The sequence below is a fragment of the Sciurus carolinensis genome, assembly GCF_902686445.1.
Source record: "Sciurus carolinensis chromosome 19 unlocalized genomic scaffold, mSciCar1.2 SUPER_34, whole genome shotgun sequence".
Lineage (NCBI taxonomy): Eukaryota > Metazoa > Chordata > Mammalia > Rodentia > Sciuridae > Sciurus > Sciurus carolinensis.
The window spans coordinates 4944104-4951383 of NW_025920112.1; the positions used below are offsets into that span (position 1 = coordinate 4944104).

The 7280-nt window shown below is 39.6% G+C and overlaps 1 pseudogene; it reads left to right on the plus strand.

The window, feature by feature from the left end:
* Positions 1-3352: 3352 nt before the first annotated feature.
* LOC124973427 (transportin-1-like) lies at positions 3353-6137 on the plus strand (annotated as a pseudogene).
* Positions 6138-7280: the final 1143 nt, after the last annotated feature.

Genomic DNA, 7280 nt, shown 5'->3' on the forward strand with positions numbered 1-7280 from the left:
TGCTAAGGTATGAAACAATTTAATACATTTCAGCATTAACACATTTCCTCACAATCACAAGTAAAGTTACTAAATATCATTCTGGAAAAAAGGTATTTTGTCTCTGTGTTCCTCTGCTTTTTAGAAGGTATAGATGTATAAATTAAAGTTGAAAGTCTTGGCAGAGGAATCAGGGTGTTTCTCTAGGAATCAGCAACTTTGTCCACCTGCCACTGAATAGTATTATGGGGTGTGGTGGACATGACTCTGTGCGGGGGCATCTGGAATTCCATCCAGTGCTTGACAAAGATCCTCTGGAGGATGATTGCAAAGGCTCATCCTAAAAGGAATTGCCAGATGTTTTGCTCCGAAGCATGGTGTTTTTTCTGCTGTGTTTTTTTGATAATATATTACTCATTTCAGTCTGAATGGATTGCTTAAGAGGATGAGGGGAACACAACAAAAATTCCAGAAAATATTACCTACAATCTGAAAAACAATGGATCTTTACCACTAACAAAGTCAAAAATAATTTTGCAACCGTGCAATGAGTCCCTGAAAGCCTCTGGAGAAAATAGTTATCGATCTGCCTTTATCTCCGACAGGCTGGTTAAATTCTAACGATGATGGTGGGGTAAAAGAATAAGGTTTTACAACATTCCTTCCTTCCTACAAAGAATAGGTCACCCCTATAATAAACGTTGGCGCACAATGCCCTGTTCTGGAAAAAAAGAGCTACATAAGACAAGGTAATTTATTCAGTAAAAAAAAAAACTTGACCACGAGAATCACTGCGACCTCTGCCCTCCTGTAGCCCTTAACTCACCAATTTAGATATTAACCAGACGGACCTAGTAGAGATGGTCACATGAGATTACTTGGCTATCGCTTTAACCACGAGAATAACAAGAAAACTCTTAGGTCATGTAGAGTTTAGATATTAAGGAGATAAACATTGTATTAGCTCATTGACATAGTTAGATTTTCTTAAAATGATTGTGATTAGGTAAGGATAATCTGTAAGTTACTGTTTTCTCATAATTTTTCTGTTCCTTGTAAAAAAAATTTCTGCCTATGCTTTGGAAACTTCTTTAAAATTAACCACAAGACTGCCATTATAGCCTGAAGAAAAATGTATATAAACCCAGTCTTCCCCAAAATAAAGTGGGATTGATTGCACCAGAACTAGAGTCTGTGTCTTTCATTCTCCATCCATCCCCAACACTGTCTCCCCACACCCCGTTTACCTGTGTGGAACCCATGGACTCCTGCTAGGGCTGGACCCCGGCAACTCTGAGCATGCTCAGGCATATTCTCAGAGCACACGGGCTGCTGTTGGCTGCCAGGATCACTATAACTCCAAACTGTGCTCTAGAAAACCCTGTGTTTACATTGCTTGCTATAGCTCAGAGGCTCAAAGCATCCTTCCATGGAAGTAGCCCACTGGACAACTAGATTTGCTCTAGCTCTGAGCACAGGGTTCCCACCTCTACAGAGGCCACCTGCCTAGGAGGCCAGGCCCCCACCTCACATGCCCCACCCTGACTAGTATACTGTGCATGAGATTCGATAAATATTGTGTGGATCAGGATTCTGCAATTGACTCAGTCCTGGGTGATGTTGCTGAGTTCTCTGGGGTCCTGAGTGGTTGGCATAAACAACAATTCCAATATTCATTTACAGACCAAGGCCAGGATGAGTCAGGATTCCTCTGCAGGTGACAGGGATCCTCTCCCTCAAAGACCAGCAGGGCCATCATCCCTGTGATCGCTGGAATCTTCCATGGCCCAAGAAGCCTATTTCCATCCTCCATTATTCAAAACTATTTTTTCTAATTACTTATTCATTTCTTTTCAGAAACACACACAAAAAATAGAGGAATTCTTTTTATCTTCTCTCCCTCCCTGTGGGAAACCTGTTCCTGGACCTAAAGAGGTTTTCACCCATACACTCCTTTCTCCTTCAAAATTATCTCTAGACTTTTGACTTGATTTTGTTTTTACAATGCTTTTTCTATTCTTGTGCTTTGTCCACAGAGATTGGGGAATGTAATAATAGAAATGGGAATTAAAAAAAAAACACAAACCTTATAAACCTAGACTGATTAAGAGTCCACAAGAGAATGGTCTAGTTTTAAGAAGCTACATAGCTCTGATGACCAGCACGGTGTCCTCCTCACCATGAGTCATGTGGAATAGCCATAATAGCATGGAGGCTGCTGCCTTGGCCCAAATTTGCTGAAGAACTTGAGTGAGACAGGGGGAGGATGCTCACTGGTCACTCTGTGACCTCCTTCAGCATGCTTCCCTCTTTGATCATCATGATCAGTGTTTCTCCAATATGCTAGGCTCTGGGCCCCAGGCAGTGTGTTCTGTACTCATACAAGTGCCCTAGATTAAAATATATTTTTGTTACTTAGAATTTTCAGGAATGCAGGATCACTCTCAAGCTATCCAACAGGGACCAACTCAATTACCAACACTGTTCCTGGATATTTTCCTTCTTTTCATTGGCCAAGAGACATCAAGTAAGAGAAACTTGTAGACATAGTAACTAACATCGTATCCTTTGCCTGAAGTCACTTATACTGTACACTTTTACCAGACTGTGAAACCCCCAGGTTCATCTAGTGAGACATCAGCTTTCTGCTGAGGTTGCTCCCTGTGTCCTCCAATCTGTCACACTTCCTGGCCTAATGTCCAAGGTGTCCATCTCTCTTGGTGGCTCTCAAGATAGCATCTTGGTTCTTTCTCTCTCTGGATAGATTGACAGCAAATTTTTTCATTATAACAGGCAAAGAGTAGAGGTTGACCAGCTAAAGATAGTATGGAAAATGCCAGAAAAAGAAAAGAAGACAGCAGAACAATATCCCTTATGAGAACATAGAATACATTTTCAAAAAAATCTTTCTAAACAAAGCATATCTACCAAGAGCACATCAACAGGATTATAAACCATGTTCATATGGAACCTTTCCCAGCATGCAATGGAGCCTCAACAATCACCAGTTAATTTCCCCATTGTGTTAACAGTGTGAAGGTCAAAATGCCCATCAATGCACATGCAGATTTTTAAAATGCTGGTGGATACATATAAAGGAATCTCATTCATCTCTTAATGTAATGATAAATGTGATAAATGCTACAATGTGCACTAGTTTGAAAAACATCAGACTCAACCCAGAGCACATATTGAATAATTCTAGTCATACAAAGTAATCAGGACCTATAAATTCAAACATGATCTGGTCGAGTTCTGACTCTCAGGGGTCATAGTGGCAGCAGCATATGTTGTCATCTGAGCTACTGAGTGTGGTTCCTTGGGGTTCCACCTTTGGAGATTTCCTTAGGGGCACCACAGGCAGCAAACCAATATGGTTTATGAGTGAAAACATGATGAGCAAGGGCTTCAGAAAATCCTGCCACTGCTGAAGAAGTCCCAGTCCCTAGACACAACCCTCCAGAGTACCATGCAAAAATGACCTTTTCATCCATGTTCTTTTAAGCCCAAAAAATTTAATCCTGTTTTAAAAATTGCCTACTTTCATTGTCAATAAGCAGCAAACTATTTAATATGGAATTCAGTTACACAAGGAAGTTTCCTTAAGTAGAATTTGTTCTAGAAACTGTAAGGACTCAATCAATATTCAGATTTTAACAACATCCTGATTTTTGTTCATACAACATTAAAATTGGAATGTGAACCCACAAGATTATTGAGTGGCTTCTTTCTGAAGAATAATGTGAAAGTGCATTTTCCAAACCTCCCAAATGTGTGACAGACTTTATTAAAAGTGAATGCTTAAATAATATCGGTGACACCTCTCCTTTATCAGAGTCACTGATATTGACTATAGTCATCGCCTCCCAGGGAGAATTTCAGAATTGGTCTGACCGGTTACCAAAACTTTGTAGTCTATTGATTTTGAAATCACAACATCTGTAAGCAAGCATTTGGGGTCCTTCAGAAAATATGTAAAAGTTCTGCTGATATATTAGATAGTGAACTTTCAGATCACACTGTCAACCTCATCATTCCCAAATGTTTACAGTTCTTCAAGCACAGTAGCCCCCATATAAGCTTTTATGCTCTTGCATGTGTCTCTCAGTTTATCTTTACTAGGATTCAAGCTCTGATGTTGCACATTGATTCTTTTATTGAAAATCTCTTTGCAATGCCTGGTGATGAGGAACCAAAGGTACAAATCATGTGTGCTGGGCTCTTGTGATCTTGCCTGAAGATTGAATGGATTGCCTGCTTCCTCATGTGAATAATGTCATTGAATACATGCTACAGAGGACTCAAGATCAAGATGAAAATGTGGATTTTCCATCCTATAAATTGTGACTTACTTCGACTGAGCAGCCAATATGCAAAGATGTACTTATGAGGTATATTTCTAAATTAATTCCCGTGTTAGTGAACGACATGAAGTACTCAGATACAGATATGCTGCTCAAGGGTGATGTTGAAGAAGATGAAATATTTCCTGATAATGAACAGGTTATAAGACAACATTTTTATTGATCAAGGTCTGTGGCTCAGCAGCATGATGAACAAGGGATTGAAGAGGAAGATGATGATGATGATGGTGATGAAATTGATGATAATGATACAATTTCTGACTGAGATCTAAGAAAATGTTGTGGTGCTACACTTGATATTCTTGCAAATGTGTATTGTGATGAGTTATTGTCACATATCTTGACCCTTCTGAAACAACTGCTTTTTGTTTATGGATGTGACATTGAAAAATGAGGCATCTTGATTTTTGAAGCAATTGCTGAAGGTTGTGTGCAGGGCATGATTCCATAGTTTCCTGAGCTTATTCCTCCTCTTATTCTGTTCCTCTATGATGAAAAGTCCCTTGTGCATTTCATAACATGCTGCACACTTAGCCTTTTGCACACTGGGTAGTCAGCCAGCCACCAGACACATACCTGGAGCCATTAATGACAGAGTTGCTAAAGCATATCCTGGATGGGAACAGAGACTAGGAGGTGTGCAGTGCCTTTGATATCCTAGAAGAGGAGGCTTGTACAAAACAGGCTCCTTACTTTGCTTATAAGCTTGATACCTGGGTATTCACATTTAGAAAATACCAACATAACTACTTATTTTTATGATGCCATACAAATGCTAGCAGATTTAACAGAATATGATTTAAACCAACAGAACATATTCAGAATCTAATTCCTCCACTGATCCAGAAATGGAATATTTGAGAGGATGAAAATAGAGATCTCTTTTTTTTTCTTGAGTTCATATCTTCAGTTGCCATGGCCCTGCAGTCTTGCTTCCTTCTCCACTGTGAACCTATCACCATTGTGTGAACCAAGTATAAAAGACTCTTGCACAAGGCCTGCTGAGCAAAGCTCAACAAGTTCAATATGAGGCTCCAGGAAAATATTTTATGAGAATGGCTACTGATTTACTCAGTGGCCTGGCTGAAGGACTTGGAGGTAACATTGAACAGCCGGTAGCCTGAAACAATTTCCTAACACTAATGCACCAGTGCATGGTGCTGAAAATGCCACAAGGTTAACAGAGTTCCTTTTCCCTATTAGGTGACCTGACTAAAGCTTTATTTCATCATGTTAAACTTTGTATAGCCTGTTTCATGCTGATATTGGGAACCTACCAAAATTCAAAGTTCATTTCAGGCTGCAACAATGCACATGAGCAACTGGAGAAATCTCCATTCAAATGGGTATAGATATGCAGCTTTACTTTCCTATTGTTGCACCAGCTTGTAGAAATCATTAACATCCTAACACACTAAAGACCTTGTTACAGAATACAGCAATAACAAGTGGTTGCCTTGGTTATATTGGGCTCAAAGGTGGCCCTCATTCTACAGCAGTTAATAAGACCCTGGTGTAGCTCTCCGAGAAACATAAGAGACAATGAAGAAAAGGACTCAGCATTCCATGGGATTTGTACCATGACCAGTTTGATTCCTAGTGGTGTAATCCAGGATTTTATACTTTCTTATGATGCTGTTTCATCTTGGATTGAACCTCAAGATGATCTCAGAGACATGTTTTGTAAGATCCTGCATGGATTTAAAAATCAAGTTGAGGGTAAACATTGGATACATTTCTCTGACCATTTTCTCTACCCTTCAAAAGTGTCTTGCAGTTTTTTATGGTGTTTAATCTCGTATGCTTAAACTGCAGTCCTCCAGAGATTGTGAGTGAGCTCCTGCACCCAGGGAACGTGGTATCCTTTATGGGGGAAGCATCTACCAGTAAGGAATACAGTATATTCCCAACTGTACTGGGAAGGCCTGAAGGGAGGTGTGACATCAGTGTATTAAGTCAGTGTTGGGAAATATTTTAACATCTGGAACCTTTGTGGGTAGAAATCTGTCTTCAATTACAACTCTGCATTTGATGTGAAGAAGCAAAAAAAAAAACTATTCAGCTATTCACAAAACAGTGCTTTCTAAATATTATGGGGAATTGTACCAAAACAAGAACCACATAAATAATGCATAGGGATAAGAAAGAGAAAAAAAATCTATAATGCACAATAAAGGAAACTTGAGAATGGAGGCTACAAACACTAAAAAAATTTATTTTTTCAACTGAAAGGTTTTAGTACAAATGTTCCCACATTATTGTGCCTTGTTTTGCATGCTAATGAAGAGCTACACAAAAATACTAATAGAGTTAAAAATCAACTGACCTTCCCACTGCAGAAGCAGGATCTTGGAAATAATATTTTAAGACCCTCCCAATGTTTCAAATAAAACAAATCAAATTTAAATAATTAGGACCCCTGTGAAATGCCAAAAAGTCACTCCTTTTACCTTTTTGAGATGGGGATGGAGGAGGGAACAAATGGGATTGGGCATATCAAAACTGAAGTTGACACCTTGATTTTTCATTAAAATATTAATGTAGTGCATATAACTTTATGGCTGCACTTCATTAGATTTAACTACAACAAAACATGTGAGTTAAAGTGCAGTGTAAGGTTCAGGCATGGATTCTGGCTCATAGTGATTGAAGGTAAATCAGTGGGAAGCTAGTATGCTTGCATCACATAGAGTGACATTGGTGTTTGTTGACCTATGCGGCACAACTTCATGTTGTCTTTTACCAATTCAGTGTCACCCTGCATTTAAAATATCTTTGTTTGACCTACAAGTATCTCCAGTACCACGCCACCCAGGTCCAGCCCAACCACATGGATCTCCAGCACCACAGCACCCCAGGAGGAATCAGCAGTGGATGCTGTGGCTCCCCCATCTACCAACACGTGGGGATGCCTCTGCCCACCATCTTGGATTATCC